This window comes from Mesoplodon mirus (assembly GCF_964341445.2).
Source record: "Mesoplodon mirus genome assembly, chromosome: 17".
Taxonomy (NCBI): domain Eukaryota; kingdom Metazoa; phylum Chordata; class Mammalia; order Artiodactyla; family Ziphiidae; genus Mesoplodon; species Mesoplodon mirus.
In genome coordinates, this window is record NC_138993.1 from 62,850,649 (window position 1) to 62,869,682 (window position 19,034).

The following is a 19,034-nucleotide window of genomic DNA, read 5'->3' on the forward strand; positions in this document are numbered from 1 at the left end:
TTTCTATATAGCAGTGCCATCCAATGCAAGTCATATGTATAATTTTAAATTCTCTTATAATGACATTATAAAAAGTAAAAAGAAACAGGAGAAATTACGTTTAGTAATATTTTCATTTAACCTGATATATCTAAAAAATATCATTTCAACATGTATTCAATATACAAAAATATTCATGAGATCTTTTGCATTCTTTTTTAGGTACTAAATCTTTGAAATCCAGTGTGTGTTTTATACTTATGGATCATCTCAATTTTGTCCAGCCATGTCATGATTCATGGCTAGTGGTTACCATATTGGACAGGGCAAGACCATAGCTTTTCTTCTACGTGGCTACTGTAAGAGATCTATTAAGCTACATCCCTTCAACTATGCCACTTGAAAATTTCAGGGCTGCACCTTTTTAGTGATGTTAGCTTTGCTAATGGAAAGAAATTCTCTTTCTGCACTAATCTTTCTGTGAATCTCCCAACATGTGAAAGAATTTCTGATCATAAAGAGCACATCATGGTTTTTCTGATCATAAAGACCATAAAAGAGCAATGGTTTTCCAGGAAAACATTGATAAGTAATATTATTTGTTTAATTATACATTGAGCATGCCCCAAATTATTATTCAAGGCAAAATTTCAGGGTACAAACTATCCAGCTTTTATATATGGTTCATGGCAATGTGTTACAGATTAAAAAATCCCCACTGGGCCTTCCCTGGGGGCGCAGTGGTTGAGAGTCTGCCTGCCGATGCAGGGGACACGGGTTCGTGCCCCGGTCCGGGAGGATCCCACATGTTGCGGAGCGGCTGGGCCCGTGAGCCATGGCCACTAAGCCTGCGCGTCCGGAGCCTGTGCTCCACAATGGGAGAGGCCACAACAGTGAGAGACCCACGTACTGCAAAAAAAAAAAAAAAAAAAATCCCCACTGAAGAACAGAACTACCATTCACAAGATCATCTTGAGAAAAAATGGTACTGTGTACTAGGAAAGCCTCTTTTGTCTTGGTACCACTGGACATTTGAAAGTGCTGCTTATTGAAAACATTAGAATTTTCCCATTGATAAGATTGATCATTTATCAGTATGCTACGCATCATTTTTCTAAATAGTATCATCAAATTACACTGTAAGAGATACAGCATATAGAAAAAAAAAAACACAGAGATCCATTCTGACCCAAGTAGATTATTAAATTTACTTGAGAGTAGAAGGTATTTTTAGTTTAATTTCTTATCTCCAATTTCTATATATTATAGTTGCTTTCACAGGATATTCAAAAGGTCTTGAGCTATTTATAGCATTTAAGAAATCAGACTTGGGGAGAAGGGAGAATAGCTGGAGGGCTGAAGGTCAGGCCACTTGTGTGTAGAACCACTAGTGCGTTTAAGAACTGTGAACCACAACTATGTCAGCTAAATAGGAAAGGGCTGTCTTAGCTTCTTAGCCTGGCTTCCGAATTCCTCTTCTCTTTCTTTCTCTCTGCTGTATCTTATCCATCCTCCCTCTGCTTTTCTCCACTTGTAAGTGAGACCTACAGACGTGTAGCAACAGCTGAAGGGAAAATAGATGCTTAAGCCAAGTGTGAAATAATGGCGTCCATATGGTGTGTTTGGGCATAGTACATTGAAGGAATTTGATGTATCACCCCATTACCCATGGGATTTCTATAGAAAAAAAATTTCTGAGAGGGAAAATATCTTAGGTATCCTTGAAGAGTTGTTTGAAATGGTGGAGAGATTGGTAGGAACTCTCACAGTGCCATTAAATTCGGTGATTCTACTAAGCAGGAATATTTCTGCTGAGAGTATGTGCAGAACAATAGATCAAAGAGGAAGCAATGGCAGCAACACACCCATGACGATGGACTGAAGTAGAAAATCCACTGTGTGGCACTGGTGGTAAGTGAGATGGAGAAGAAGGAACAAACAGTTACTGAAGAGACGTGTCCATTATCCTTAGGAACTGATGAAATGATGAGGGGCGTTGGTCTTGGCTCCCCTTCTTAGTGGATTTTTTTTTTTTTTGCGGTACGCGGGCCTCTCACTGTCGTGGCCTCTCCCGTTGCGGAGCACAGGCTCCGGACGCGCAGGCTCAGTGACCATGGCTTACGGGCCCAGCCCCTCCGCGGCACGTGGGATCCTCCCAGACCGGGGCACGAACCCGTGTCCCCTGCATCGGCAGGCGGACTCTCAACCACTGCACCACCAGGGAAGCCCCTTAGTGGATTTTGATAGTTAATCAAAATCCATTTATTCATGTCTGCAATATGAAGACATCAACATCCACATAGTTTAATGGCCCCTACCCAGCATTATTATTTATCCAGATTAAGGATTTGTTGTTAAATTCAGACCTCTTGTCCCTTGGCTTCTATAGAAGTGGAGGATTCGAATTCTGCATTTTCAGGCCCCAAGAAAAGCCAAGTTGGAAAATGAAAATGTTGTCATTTTAGCAGAAAATAAAAAGTATCCTGAATGCTTGGAATCCCACAAATAAGCCACAAACTATATTAAACATGAATGAGCCGTAAAGAGCTCTTCAGAACTCAAATTTGGAGTCATTAAAGTCGCTTTGAATTTGCACTACTTTGTTGATAATTAAAACATGTTCACAGAATCTCACACGTGGGAACAATTACAGAGTTATTGTTTCACAATGAAGTTAGCAAATCATTTAAACAAAAACTGCAGAAGCAGAAGACTTGGTAGAACCTGAGCGTTATGAATGGTGGATCTGTTCTTCTGTTTGTATGAGTGAATAGCATTTAACAGTCATCTACACTTTTGAGAAATTGAAATTTCACCCCTTGCTTCATCACTAGGGAACTTAAAATTAAGAAACAATTACTTTGAGGATAAGATTTTCATCCCTTTTTTTTAATCAAAGCAGAATTTAGGTTTATATGTTTTTAATAACTTATTTGAATACTTTCAAATATAGACTATGTCTATTTAAATTCAACAAATTGTTCATGGTGACATGGTAAACCTAAAAATAGTAACCCAATTGATATATCCCAAAAATGGCACATGAAAATTAGTTCTGGTATGATTAACATTTTAATAAATAACCAATTACCTGATTATTAATATCACAAATGTTTTCCTTTCTATTCTTCTCCTGTAAAAAACAAAGAGCAGCAAAGCTTGCAAAGAGAAACCATGAAAATTGATAATTAGTAATGGTTGATAATGGGTTACAAGCCATTTGAAATCTTCCCGAGATTACAGTGTATAATAAATAAATAAAGCATTAAATTACGTTGGCTCAAAGTTCAAATTATATTTCCTCTAATATATTTAATGGGTAGACCTTAAATTTTATCCTAAAATTTAAGACTAGTATATAGTCTGTTCCTGTTAGCCATGCTTAGTCCATATGTGTATGTAAATTTTCCTTTTAGCAACAAATGCCAGTGGGTGATAATGATTTATGTTTTAATAAAAATATTTGCTGTTTTATATTTTCTACTATAAAGTAAAAAGTAAGGGACTGGTCATAATAATTCAAGGAAAAACACTGAAATATTCCACGCATACATGGTTTCTGCATCCAGGACTCCAAAGACTCATCTGAGGTCGAGGACCAAGGATGCATAGAGAATGGTGAGGGAAGGAGGCAAACTTTTACAAAGTTGATCATGAAATTGATTCACCTGAAGAGCTAGACGGATTTCTACTTTGCCCTTCTCTTTCCAACTTGAATGCTTGGTCGATTTTTGAAAATAAAATAATAATCACTCTCATTACTGGGGCTGCTCTGGTACATTCCTCAGGCACCCCTATATTCCAGCCTATACCAAAGGCTGGAGTTGTGCAGTGCACATTCTGTACTGCCTTCCTGGTGGACCTGGTCCATTTCTACATCTACTGGGTATTTACATCTACTCCTTGGCAAATAACTTTTGAGAAGTAGGTAATCTTTTACTGGAAGTTAAATGGCTTGCCTCAGGGTCTGTTCTTTTTGCCTACAGAGGTGGCAGCCAGTACTTTCTCTGCAACTCCAGCATCACCTTAAAATGGGTGTTGAAAGGAAAAGCCTGCATCCTGAAATGGATCTAGCTGGAAAGAGAGTGCCAAGCTCTTGGCATTCTCAGCTTCAAGACTGAATTTGGATTTAGAAGAGTTTATCATCCCTCCATGCTAAAAAAAGACGCATGCCACATTATCGAGGGCTCTCAGAGACCCAAACAGTCACATGTAAATGAATATAACCAGACTCTTAGGAGGCTGAAAGCTCCCTTGAAACTAAAGATAAATGTGAGGAATTTCAGAATAGCTATATATCAAAACTTTAAATCTGTGGGAAACTTTTGCAGCAATTTGTAATCCAACTATGTGTGAGAGCAGTACTGACATCTTTGAACTGTGAGTAATAGGATTGCTATTATGTCTCGTTGCCATATAAATACATCTATTTTTAATATGCTACAGCATAATTTTCAGTTGAAGATAATGCATGCCACTGCTCTATAATGGTAGTGATGAATAGAATATTGATGAGCCAACAGCCTAAATAACAGGTAATTGATAGAGGTGAGGGAAATGGGGCATTTCCAGCTGCATTTTTACATAACTACAGGTTTCTCAGCCACAATGATATATATCAGATATAATCAAGAGAACGTAATATATGAGTTAATTTTTTAAACTAAAATGTGTGATGCTTAAAGTAAACATAACCTTATGCCATAATTTGGCACTACAGATGAATTTGATACATTTACCAGTTGAAGGAAAAACGTATCATTTACGTAGGGGGATAGAGGATACTGATTAGTTTATGGCAAGACATTTAAATTTGTCTTTCAATTCACTTCTTGGGTGGAAAGTGCATGTATTTGTGAAATCATGATATTCACAGAAAGGCATCCTTTAGATTCTTGTTTACTCTGATCTATGTTAAAGGAACTCAGTAGTATGGGAAATGTCTACTTCTGTTAGTTAAACCCAGAAAGGCACAACATTTGCTATGGAAGTTTGCATAGTTTTCTGAGAAAGCAAAGATAAAGGGAATGAGGGAATGAGCTAGATATACCCATCTCCATTTTCCAAGATGCCGTCATAGGCATTCTTTATAAATTTGACTTATGCTCTTCCCTGAAACCATAGTTGTCTTTTTTCTTTCTTTCTGCTGTTTACTTTGAATGTGTGCCTCAGAGGGTTCTGTTGCTATGGTCATTGCACTATGACTGGCCCACATGAGTTGACCAAAAAGCTATTTGTAGAATGAGGATCCTGGTCAACATGGATTTCTTTCAAACCAGAAGACCTCTATTGTCTCTTAATGGATTTTTGGTGGCCTTAGAAGACCTTTAAAATATGAAACTTTATTACTCATCTAAGTAAAGCTACGATGAAAGTGCATGAAATTTTTCCCACATCTGTGCCACGTTTTCATAAGCATAGCTCCCATTCTCAAAAATGCTGAGGTTAAATAACGACAGCAGCGCCATACTCCTTTTTAGACGATAGTTGAAAAACTTGATAAAAGCAGTTAAAGGAAGACAAGCCAAAGTTGAGCACTCCTTGTTCATTTCCAGCCAATGCAATTTAATTAAATACAGTTTACATCTGTTTACCTGCTTTCACTAGGACTTGAGAGATTCAGGAGAGCTCTTGTTAATAAAAGAAGGCAAAAGTGAATAACATTTTCTGGGGGAAAAGTGTTTCTTTTTTAAAAATTAGCGAAGGCACTATTTATGGAAAAATTAAGTGAATGAATGTATTTTTTTATGGTTCTATTTTGTGAAAATGTAGGACTATGTACTCTCTAGAAAACAGCTCTGACAAAGCATTATATTTATTTTCTTTTTTCTTTTTTTTTTTTTTTGCGGTACACGGGCCTCTCACTGTTGTGGCCTCTCCCACTGCGGAGCACAGGCTCCGGACGTGCAGGCTCATGGGCCCAGCCGCTCCACGCGGCATGTGGGATCTTCCCGGACCGGGGCACGAACCCATGTCCCATGCATCGGCAGGCGGACTCTCAACCACTGCGCCACCAAGGAAGCCCTATACTTATTTTTTAATGTCTTCTCAGGGCATTTGATGAGGCTAATAGTCCTGAAGCTTTTTCTGAGATTGACTTTTCCTTTATCCTCAAACCTAAGTGCCCTGAAAACAAAACACCTAGAATTATACAACGTTTGAATTGAAGCAACACCAAAAACTCCTGCCCCTGAACATGGAAGTCATGTCCCTTCAACCTCCCATATCTTCTGACTGAAGGTGTGTACAACGTGTGCCAGACTATTGTCCTCTTTCCCACCCTGACAAACAACTTGCTGTGATATCAGTTCATTTCCTATTTTTATCCTTTGCAAATTTCAACACAGTGCAATCTAAATTAAGGAACATACCAGCGGTTCATGTCATATGGCTCAAAGCCTGCCACATAGTGGTCTTTGCATTAAATATTCATGACTGACGGAACGTCTGAATGACTACGTGCCTTATCATTATCATCGTCACTTGGTTTCTCAAGCTACCACTAATGAACTGAATATCCTTGATCCACAGTAGAAAGAAGTTATTCGCAGAATAGTGGTATCTGGTCTGGCTTTGTGGACTGATCATATATGCGTGGTGACCAGAAAAGGATGATTTGGGTCATCGCATGATGGGTTTTTTCCCCCTTACATTGGTTTTCCATACAGCTTCTCATATTACCTTTACAATGAAATTAAAATCCGTGTGATAACCGCACCACAAATTTACTTAGAAACGACTTTAAGACAGAGCCAGAGAGGTTGTCAGCATTTTTTCATCCTGAGTGCAGTCCTCTTGGTTAGCGTTATTATTTATCATCAACACTTCCCATCATAGAAATGATTCTCAAAGATAAAGGAGTGGGTATGGGTAAGAGAGAGAGAAGTGAAGATAAAGCACCCGTCAGGAGGAGTCTTATCAGAATTCCAGGTTATGGACTGGACAGTTTGAAAGAAAGGAAAGTAACTGTGGACTCTGGGGAGTCTGATCATCCTAATAATAGGACTAGGCTCACTTCCTTCCCATCTTCCACCTTCAGAGTCACTGTTGTAGGAATTTTCTGGTTCATTAAACCTTGCTCTTATTTTAGTCTCTCCTCCAAAAAAACCTCACAATTCAAATATATATTGAGTGTCTACTATGTGCCAGACACCATTCCTGGTTCTAGGAGCATAGCAGGCATTGAAGCCCTCAGGAAATTCCTGTCTGCATGGAGTTTACCATCAGACAGGGGGTGTGAGGAATGAAGTCAGAGAGTAAACCACATAGGTTAGCAGTTTGGTAGATGGTGAGAACTATCTTGGATAAAAATAAAATGAGGAGGGACATAGGGAATGTTGGGAGAGGAGGTTAGCAATATATGGGGCAGAAGAGAAGACCTCACTGAATTTGAATTAAAGACCTAAAGGAGAGGAAATGATCATGTTGTCACCCTCTATTTGGGACCTTCACTGTCCCCTTCAAATTACAATTGACCTAAGTCTTTGAACACTTGTGTTCAACAGCTAATATAACAGGGGTAGAACATGTTTAAAATTATAAATTGCTAGACAGTGCTATAGAAATGAGACATGGTTATACTCTGCTACAGTCTGGTTTTAATTATATTTATAGTTTCATTGTTGATGTACATTTTAAAGGAAGTGTCCTAATCAGCCTTGTGCAGGAAAATGATGCCAGATTAGAGTGTGTAAAAAGCAACCACCTAAACAAAACATATAGCTGTGACACTAAATTATTTACTTTATAAACATTTCAAATGTCAGAGTATGATTCAGTGGACAAGTGTCTTCTGAAAGCACTGGGTGGCAATTAGGGATAAAGACTGAAAAATGTCAAGGTCAAGAAGCAGCATTCTGTAATTGGGCCAGAGTTTTAGGGCAGCTTTTTGCAAGGAGAAATTCATAACATGATCAGAATGATAAGTGGGGTTGAAACTGATGAACAGTTTAATATTACAATTGCTTTGTTGTACTCTGACAGTATCACATTTGCTAAACAATGCAAATCCTTTATGAGATAAAATCTCCTGATCATATTTCAAAGCTTTTAGTAGAAAGCAAGTGACAGTTAAGGTTGCAAGATAGATTAGACGAGTTTAGTACTAATTCCACAGAACAAAGATCTAAAATAATTGAAAAATAAATTCAGCTCCAAAAATACTTGCTACAGAACTCCAGATTTTACAATCCCAATTACACTCTGGGACACTGGGGCCAAATTTGAGGAAGAGCTCCAAAAGGTCATTTACTTTCTGTGGAAAACTGTCTCTTTTAAAAGAAAAAATCATGCTGTTAACATGAATGGTGCTGGGAAAGCAATGGGTAATGCATTTTATTTCCTTTTCTTTTTAATTTTAGGTTTAGAATTAGATATGAAGTTATTGATTTTATAATTGTTTAGAAAGCTAAATATTAATATACATAACATATCATAAATCTATTTTATTTGAACTTTTATTTTCTTTTTTTTTTTTTTTTTTTTTTTTGCGGTACGCAGGCCTCTCACTGTTGTGGCCTCTCCCGTTGCGGAGCACAGGCCCCGGACGCGCAGGCTCAGCGGCCATGGCTCACGGGCCCAGCCGCTCCGCGGCATGTGGGATCTTCTTGGACCGGGGCACGAACCCGTGTCCCCTGCATTGGCAGGCGGACCCTCAACCACTGTGCCACCAGGGAAACCCTATTTTCTATTTTGTTTGAACTTGTGTAGGATATGGATTACTTATCTGGAATCTTCTTAATCTCCCCCACAAGACATGCAGCCAGAGAGGATTAGAATGCAGCCTCTCTTTACTCACATCCCAGTCCCACATATTTTTCTTCGTTGTTACTTCTCTTGCAAACTCTGGGCTCCTGTGAACTTCCTTCCAGCATAGACAGCATGGCTCCACAGAGTTTCATCGGTATTGCATTGATCTCCCTATGTTTGAGAGTTTGATGTCTATAAATTCTCTGTGTCCATCCTTTCCTGCAGAAATAACGTTATTGATGGACAGATGTAGGAAATGAAACTCAGGGTAATTTGTGTCTTTTTACTATTAGTTTTAATTTTCTCCTTAAAACGATCAGTCTTCTCTCCTCACACTTGTGCTCTACTTGACCTACTTATAGTTTTAGACGGTATAACCCCTTGTTGACGTTCCTTTTTTTTTTTTTAAGTATAGTTGACACAATATATTAGTCAGGTGGACAACACAGTGATTCGATATTTTTACAGACTATACTCCATATAAAGTTATCAATTACTGGCTATGTTCCCTGTGCTGTACATTACATCTTGTGTCTTATTTATTTTATACGTAGTAGTTGATACCTCTTAATCCCCTTTCCCTATCTTGCCCCTCCCCCCATCCTTCTCCCCACTGGTGACCACTAGTTTGTTCTCTGTATCTGTAAGTCTGTTTCTGTTTTCTTATATTCGTTGGCTTGTTTTATTTTTTTAAGTTCCACATACAAGTGAAAACATACAGTATTTGTCTTTCCGCATCTGACTTATTTCACTAAGCATAATACATACCCTCCACGACTGTCCATGTTGTTGCAAATGGCAAAATTTCATTCCTTTTGCCTTTTAATTATGCACTTTCCTAGTCTTCTAATTCTCTGGGTAGTTCTCTCATCTTACATTGTTTCATCAAGTTATGATTCCTCCTAAGGTTGTAGTTTCCATTACTTAAACAGAACTATATTTGCTATGGTAGTATTTCAGTACCAACAAGAACAAAGTCAGAAAATGAAAGAGGACAAAAAAATATTCAATGCAATTGCAGAAAGAATATGACAAGTGTCCAATTATCTTGAGAGCTGCTGGATTAGCATATCCTGTGTAAGGATTAATTGGCCCTCTGCAGGTCCCAGGATGGATTCCAGTGATTGATTGTCTTACGTTTGACATAAATAAATACTTCATGGTGTCTGTTTTTATTTGTAGAGATTTGTCTTCCAAGTGAAACTTTAGAATGAACATCTCAAAGTGGGAAAGATATGGAGATAAAATGATTCCACCTATGTGTGCTCTCCATTTAAATGTAAAGATGGTTGATTTTGACTCATCCTACACTGGCCTTGCTTCTGTTTTGGTGGTCTTTCTCAATGAGCAGAAATCTGTACTCTCAGGTGATTCATCGCCAGGGAGACAATTAAAGAAACTTGGGCCTAACATGCAGATTTTTAAATTCATAATCTGTGCTCTTTTGTTTATGCTATGGTTCAAGGAAAGGTTACAGACATTGTGTAATTGGAACTTTTGCAAGCATTTTTCAAGTATCTCATGAAAACCTTGTGAACAAGATGGATATATGTGGGCCAGATGATAAGACAGACAAGTGGATTTGTGGCTGACTGAACAGTTGTTGATGAATGTGTTGGTATTAAGGTAGAGGATGACATGTAAAGTCATTCCTCTGAGTGCCCTTCTTGGCAATGTTCTCTGGTTCATCACTTTTATCAAAGATCTGCACAGTGACAGGAAGCATGCTCATCAAATTTGCTAATGATGCCAGGTTTCGATAAAATTAATGTACTGGTGACAGAATCAATATCCAAGTGCTTTCAACTGCCTGGAGATATGGGTGCAAACAAATGAGATGTATATTGTCAACAAAATATTGGTACTCGACATTGGTGTCTCAAGCACTTGTGTACACAGCTTAGAGAGACTAAGACCTGGTTTCAGTGCAGGGAAATGGGTGCGTAGGTCTAAATGGAAGGAGAAGTTTTAGGGAACACATGTAGAATTCCACAGAGCATATGAAGAGCATTGGAGGCTACAGAAATGGAGTGGAAGTGCAGAAATGAAACAAAGCTTAAGTAGCTGCCAGCAGTTGTTGAGAGAAATGGTGGACTGTGTATTGAATAATTTCTAAGTGCCTGCCCTGGGCAACAGGGCTCAGACTTTTGCTCTCCCGTGAGATAGAGACTGCAGGTAGAAAAGAAGATGTGCTGGAAAGGATAGGAACTTACTTTTGGACTTTAAAGTCCTTTTTTTTTGTGAGACATCCCACAGTAGATCAGACAGATGCAAATACGGCAGACCATGTTGTGCAGGAAAAACACTAAAACTACAGTGTCCAAGACCTGGGCTCAAAATCTGTTTCTAATGATTACAATAAGCGTTTGAACTTAATTATTCTGAGTCTTAGTATTTGTAACTGTGAAGTGTGGCTGACAGTTTTTAATCTTGATAAATAAAATAATAAATCATTAATTAGATGGAAACTTTTAAATGTATTAGCTTTAATCACTCATGTTAGCTTAACATTTTCTCTATAATTTTCAGTATTTTTTTTTTACTGTGGTTCTTACATTCTGTTTCCCTCTCCCAATTTTCCTTGTTTATAGGTTTTTGCTTTTGAAGAAAAAAAAAACTTTAAGTTGTCTGAGATTTGTCTATTTTATTAGAGTCTTGAATGAGCCAACCCTTTGTTTACATTATCCTGATTTTAATGGTTTTAATATATTTACTGCTTGTTTCATCTTTATTATTTCCTTTCTTTTATTTTCCTTCCTAACGAAGATCTGAAGATCCATGCTTAACTCTCTTATTCTTATTTTCTCCTTTTCTTTTTTAAATAATAGAAATATTTAACATTATGAATGTCTCTCTGTCTACTACTTTGACCAATACATAACATCCCATGCTTCCATAAGTATTCTTCCTAAGATGAGTTTATTTCTATCCTGACCATGTTGTTACTTGGGAACACCGATATTAAGTATTGTAAGATTTTTGCTGATACTTAATGTCATTTATTTTTTATTTTATTGACTTTACATTAGTGAAATTAACATATCTAACTCTTGATTTTTCTATTTTATTTTGATTCTCTGCCTAATATATAAAAAAAATTATTTGGGGGTACAAATAATTATTCCCCACTTGAAGGAGCTTAACCCATTTTATACTGTGCTTCTATCCATTCCATGTGACTCCCAGTTTTTGCTTCTGTGTCTGCTGTTAGCTCTGTGGTGGTTTTTCCCCTCCTGTGGCACTTACCCTACTGACCCCTGCACATGGAAAGTCTCCACCCCCTTCACTTGCGTGGCCAGTCTGTTTCCTGATCTCTTACTTCTCTGAACATTGTTTCTTTCCTTTCTCTTCCTCAGCTCAATCCTTACCTCCACAGGCATTATCTCTACTCAGGAAGCCTGCCTTCCTGATCCATTCCCATGAGTTCCATCACCTCCTACGCTCTGCTGATTTACTCCTCTTCTCAGTACTCACCTCTGACCTCTCTAAGGCCTCCCCTACCTGGAGTCTCACCAGGGTCTTCAACTCAAAGGGTCTAAACTAAACTCATTGTCTTCCCCAAACCTGTTTTCCTGAGTCTCTTCTTTCTGTTGGTCGATTCCCCCAGTTTCATAAGCAAGAAAAGAGGGGATTGTCACCTCATCTGCCAACAAGCCTTGTCAATTTTGTAACATTAATATGGCTCTCAAATCTGTCTTCTCCTCTCCACCCCGAATGCTGGGAACCCACATCCTTTCTGTAACCTTCCCACCTGGAAGGTTAGTCTATTCCCAACGCTGCCAGGAGGGTTCACCATCTACATGCAAATTCAACTCATTATTTCTGGGGCAAGACCAATCCTAGGCTCCCATTTCTCCACAGAATAGGGTTCAGACTACTTAGCATTGTTTACCTGATTTTTCTGTTCATAATGTGTACCTTTCCTTCCAGCCTCAGCTACCGTAATTCTTCTTGCTCCAAATGCTCCAACATTGCTAGTGGTTGAGGCGTTCTCCCAAGTTCTATGCCCTGTGCTTTTGCACTATTTTTTTTTCTATGCCTGGAATGTCTCCCCATTTGGCCTCCTACTTAACCTAGAGAGTTCTTACTATTCTCTAGATTACTCTCCAGACATCCTCACCCATGATCCTCTCTGATACTCCCTCCTCTCTTTATCTCATAATTTAAATCACTGACTGCTAGGCCATTACCTTGCATATGCTTTGTAATATTTCCGTTATTGCATTTACCAAATTTTACTGGAGTTATATTTCTAGATGGCTTCATCTCTCTTGCTGGGATTTTTTTTAGGGGAGGAAATGGGTCTTAAATCACATTCGCATTCACAGTGCTTAGTATAGTGCCTGGCTCATAGTATGACGTGATAATCTAAAAATAAAATGTGTGAAAGTATTATATTTTGTGGATGAAGCTAGGATGATGTGATTTCCTTATGACTGATTATCTTCTATAATGGTATGATAATTTTCTTTAGTCTAATGTTGTACTTACTGTCTTCAATTTTACTTTGGTTGATATTACCAACCATAAGATTCTTTTCTTCAGATTTGATTGATAGATCTTTGTTGATTCTCTTAATTTTAGCCTTTTAAATGACATATTGCTTTTTAAGCAGCCAATTGTTGAATAATGTTAATGCAGTATGAGAATCTCTGCCTTTTAAATGAGGTGAGGAAGACAATCTTATGCTTAATGTCATAATTTCTATTTTTGGTCTCTTTCTACTTATCTAGTTTTGTGTTTGTACCATCTTTTAATACTTTAAGGTTTCTCTTTGCTCATCTTTTTATGTTTGTGTGGAATTTGCCATGTCTTCCTCTATTTTTAAATGATTTAAAAATTTATCACTCAATTTTGCAGTACAGGGCCTCTCACTGTTGTGGCCTTTCCTGTTGCGGAGCACAGGCTCGGATGCGCAGGCTCAGCGGCCATGGCTCAGGGGCCATGGCTCAGGGGCCCAGCCGCTCTGCGGCATGTGGGATCTTCGTGGACCGGGGCACGAACCCATGTCCGCTGCATCGTCAAGCAGACTCTCAACCACTGCGCCACCAGGGAAGCCCTGCATTGTTTCTTTGAAATGAGACTCTTGAGTTGGATTCAGTTTCTGGTTGTTGTATATTATACAGGAATCAAAGATACTACTTCTAGTCCTGTTTTTCAGTTCTGAAATAATCAGCCATGCTGTTTTTTCTTTCAAAATTATTATTATTGCACATTGGATCTCATCATCTATTATTCACATATCTCAACTTCTTACATGCTTTTTGTATTATTTAATTTTTTGGTCCTGGGTTTTTATTTTAAAGCCGGTTTTGTCTTTGATTGTTTTGACCTTAAATTCCTATTAATAAAACATCACAGTTTACATTTTTCCAACATACTTATCTCTTTAATAAGGTTTTCAAACATACTATAACTTCATTTAAAATCTCTTAGGGATGGCCAATTTTAGATATTACTCCAAGAAATTCACCTTCTTCTATTGTTTTGTGATAGGGACTTTTTGGTTTTTTTTTTTTTGGTTTTCTTTATTTACTCTCCTTGAGTTTTACTTGTTAAGCTTTGACTTTTGCTGCTTTTTTATTTAGTAATTCTTTTCTGAGGAGGGGTTTCTTGAAATGTAACCCATCATCATATTAAGAGTCTCATTTTGTTTTCAAACAGATTACATTAAATATTTTGTACTTAAATAGTAAAGCAGTATTACACAACATAAAAACTACAATAAATATGTGTAGCATATAGAGAGGGAGATATTTCCATAGTGTATGGAGAGATCTACAAATATATTAATAATAAAATGTGACATCCTCAGGGAAAAAAGATAGGCCATAAACTGATATTATCCCCAAAAAGTCAAGAGGCCAGTAGTCACACAGAAATTCTTCGACCTCACTAGTAGTGAAAGAAATGCAAAGTAAAATTACAAAATATAATTCTGTTTCTAACAAATTGCAATGGATTAAAATCATTCCATTTTGGAGAGAATATGGAAAAATGGGCATTTACAAACAGTGCTTATTGAGGTGTTCTAAGTTTCTGGACTTCAAATTTGGGTAATAACGTTCTATTCTTTTTAGAAATATTCTGAATTTTCCAACTTTTCTGCAATAAAGTACAGAAAGTTGTAAAAAAAGAAAAGGTATTGTATGCTTAAGCCTAATAATAAACGATGAAGAGACTGAGGAGAGAGAAAAATACATCTGGGGAAATGGTTAGGGAAAGCATCCCAGAATAAATAGAATTTAAGCAGTGTCTGTAAGAATTGATAAGATTTGTCAATAGAGACAATGGAGGGCAAAGGGCCACTTTTGGTTGAGAAGGAATTAGCAAAAATAAAATATCAGGGTGCTTAGATACTTGAAAATTTTTGAGAAAGTAGATCTTAAATGTTATCATCACACACACAGCAAATTGTAATTACGTGAAGGGATAGAGATGGTGATTATTTTGTGGTATATACATATCTAATCATCATATTGTACACCTTAAACTTACATATGGTATATGTCAATAATATCTCAATAAAGCTGGAAAAATATATAAAATAAAAATACAGATTTTATAAAAATAAAATAAAATACAAAATCTTAAGAGGAAAAAAAGGAGAACTACTGACAGTAATTTATTTCCAATGATAAAATTTGAGCTTTTAAGCAAAAATTAGAAATTTGGAACACTTGGCTTCACCACCTGGAGCTTGACAGCATTCCCACATGTATACCATCAGATTGGTGGTGATATTAATGAATGTAACTTTTAGGCATTACATAATAAAAAGTGTCATCATTTACAAGATTGACATAACACAGGGCAGCAGTGTCTTTCAAATGACTAATGAACATTGATACAAAATCATGACTGCTTAAGAGTTCCATTCAAAATGAAAGAGAGACCAATGGATTTTAATATAGCGGAATACAAAAAGTTCATTGATATTGTTTCAGATCTTTATTGTTACTAACTTTAAAAAAAAACTTTCTTGTTGAAATTTTCATGGTGTATTGAAGAGGAATATCCACAGTTATCTGAAAAGTCTATTAAAATAGCTTCCACTTTTCCAAATGCATATCTATGTGCATTTTCTTCATGTACTTCAACTAAAACAACATATTGCAACATATTCAATACAGAAATAGATATGGGAAGCCACTATCTTTCATTAAGACAGATATTAAAATTTTACAAAAATGTAAAACAAGGCAACTTTTCTCACTAACTTGCTTTTATTTTGGAAAATATAGTTACTTTTCATTAAAAAAAATTAAAAATCAAAAAACAAAACAGGGTGCTGAGGATATTTCCAAGATAATTTGTTGACCAGTGAACTGGAATGAAGTGTACTAGTGCTGAGAGGTAACAAAGATAATTTTTCTCCCTTTTGGTGAAAAATATGATTATTAAAACTAATATTATAATAAAATAGTGGACAATGACATATAACCATTCACTCAAAAATAAATAAATAAATAGAGCGTGATCCTCTAGCTTGAGAATAATTTCTTCAGAGCTATATTTTCACAATTAAAAACTTACTTTTAGTGGTTGATCATTTCTATTTCAAACCAATTTGTGGTTAAATGTGTTATCCCTGAAGCAGATGGAGATATATTCAGTGTAAAAGATATTACAATTGAGATAACAAACAAAAATAAACATACCCCAGCAGAGCCTACATGTTCTGAAGAGATTAAAGTCCAATACATTTGTTTGTATCATTGGCTATGAAACCAGAACTACAGTAGAAACAGGCTTGGTACTAACCAAGCTTAAATGACTCCAGCTAACCATTTCAGCCAACCCCTGGTGCTCTGGATGACTTTAGCTGGTTGGGTGGGTGGGCAGTAGGCCAGGTGCGTGGTAGCTTCTCAGTAAGGACTTAATTTGCCTGTTTCTGAACTGCCACTATGGTGGCTCCAAGGAGAGTCCAACACAGTTTGGACCTGTTGGTAGTGGTTCATAGCAAGTCCTGCAACGATGTCTCTAGATGGCAGAGGAATATGCAGGGGTCACTGTATGTGTTTACTTCTTTGGAGACAAAGGCAATGTGCAAAAGCAGGAAGGAAGGAAAGCAGAAAGGCTATTTAATTTCTTTCTTTAGGCCACTTAAATTCCCAGTCTTTGCATCCCCACATGCGGAGGGAGAAGTACCGTGCTGGCTACCTTACAAGAATAGAGTGTTGTTTTTCAAGTTACAGTTTTTCAAGTACTACCCCCAAAAAAGTATAAAATGCTTAGAAGTAACAGAAAGTAAAGCTGGAAGGGGCAAAAGTGGGGCGGGGCTCATTTTCAGTATTCTGCTTCGGAAATCAGAGGATGGAGGGTGTGTGGCCTTACCACCAACAGCAGATAGATGACGTAATATATTTTACTCTGTTCATCATTAGGTTTAGAGTTCTGAGAGTAAATTATTTTGAATGAGTTTTACAGTTTTTCTCCAATGACTGTGTGTCTGTCTCAGAATCGCTCCTTTGCTAGGATTTTTCAGAAATAGGCAATGTCTGCTTTGTTCCTCCGGGCATGGTCCTCTCCCCTTTTAGCAGGAGGATTTATCTCCGCAATCCCTTTTCTTACTGCCTCCTTTTTCTATCATTTCCACTCTGTCTTGTCACTTAAATTCTAGCCACGCCATTCCGCTTTGTGTGGTCTGTATGTCAGTGTGGTTTTGACATGCTCTCTAGTAATTCTCTCTGACTCTATCTTCTCTGACAGTATTTCCAATATAATATTAATCAGTTCTATTTTTTCTGATCAGCATGCTGAGCATACGGGATCAGAACAATGGATTAACTGGAGTTTTGATTGGAATGATGTGATTTGGGTTCTGTGGGTAAGTTTGTTCTGAATAAGTGGAGTGCCGCCCAGAGTTTTTGTTTTCCAATCTGTCTTCGGTCAGAAGACCCTGCTAGGTGCTTAGACCAAGGGTAAACAAGCCATCTTACGAAACGTGATGATTTTTCCGTACTCATGTTCATCTGCAATGTGCACTTTGCACAGTGTATTAGACACGCCATGTTCAGGAGCTCAGCGGGCTCTCTTGTTACCAGCCAAGGCTGAGTGGTTTCCCATTTCATGTCACACAAATGCTGTGCTCTTCACACAGGAGATGAGCTGTTACTTTTCTGTGTGTTTTGAATTTTTTACAAAAAGCCCAGTGCAGTTGTAACTGACTACCTCTGGCTACCTGATAATTTGAGCTGCTGGTAAGCCCCGCAATCTAATTGATATCCTTGGGAAAGGTTTGATTGCCGTGCTGTCGATGGAGGGCTGAACTGACCATCCGCTGCAGAGTTGCAGTCTTGAAAGGGCACCAGTCAGTGTGGGTGAAGCATTCCAGAAATGTGTTTTCTCCTGTCATCCCCACAGGACCCGTGGACCTACAGGCCTGACTCATGCCAGTGACGGCTGTGACATTTATGGGCCAGGCTGCGTGTCTTTTATCGAGAGACAATTACTGGGGTAGTGCTGAGGCATGAGTGAGCCTCTGGACACAGGAGCTGTCACACCTACTGCTGGTGTGTGTGAATTAATGATCAGATGGATACAGCAGGTTGTACAACATTAAATTGTCAGCTCCACTGCAAGTGTCCGACGGTCTTCCTTTTATATGCTTGCTTTCATTCTGGGTCTGAATTTAAAAGAATAAACACTTGCTTCCTTGTTTTTAAACCACTTAAAGAGTCGGAACAGGAATATTGGGAGTTCTTGTTTCCACGCTGGTAGCTTCGGTGATGGCACATACAGAGCGTGATGAAATGTTCCTTGCCTCAACTTCCTCATGACTGAAACAGTAAAAGCCCCTGTTACCTCGCCGACCACAATGTCTCACTACCTAGTGCCTGTAGAATGTGATCTGTGTCAGCATTGTGAGTAGTTATGTATGTAGCTCCATGTTTGGCTTGGTGCTAAAATAACTTGCTGAACGCCATTGTTAGATTTTTTCTCATTTTTTAAACAATCAGCAATGTTTATTATTAGAATGAAGTTGTGCAGGGCAAATATCTTCCTGGCGATGCTTATCTTAAGTAACACAGCAGTAAGTGGAATATGTTTCGGTACCCTGGGCTGAAGGAATCCAAGGAGATTGAGCACGTAATAGTTGGAGAAGAATGACAGCCTGGTGGGCTACTTGGCTTCAGGGCTTCCTTGGAAGCCAGCAGGCTCTGTTAAACATCATGCAAAACTTCTGGCATTTTTAGCTTTAATGTTCTTGTGATGAATTAATGCATATTATAAAAGACTCAGATTTTCCACTATTTCCAACAAAGATGTTTCTGGAGGAAAAGGTTGTGTTTCATTTTAACATA

At 37.8% G+C, this 19,034-nt stretch overlaps 1 protein-coding gene across 1 annotated transcript in view; it reads left to right on the top strand.

The window, feature by feature from the left end:
* The window catches only part of GPC6 (glypican 6), a 1,085,358-nt gene that overhangs the window by 454,343 nt on the left and 611,981 nt on the right, over positions 1-19,034 (top strand). The gene's annotated exons all lie outside the window — the stretch shown is intronic.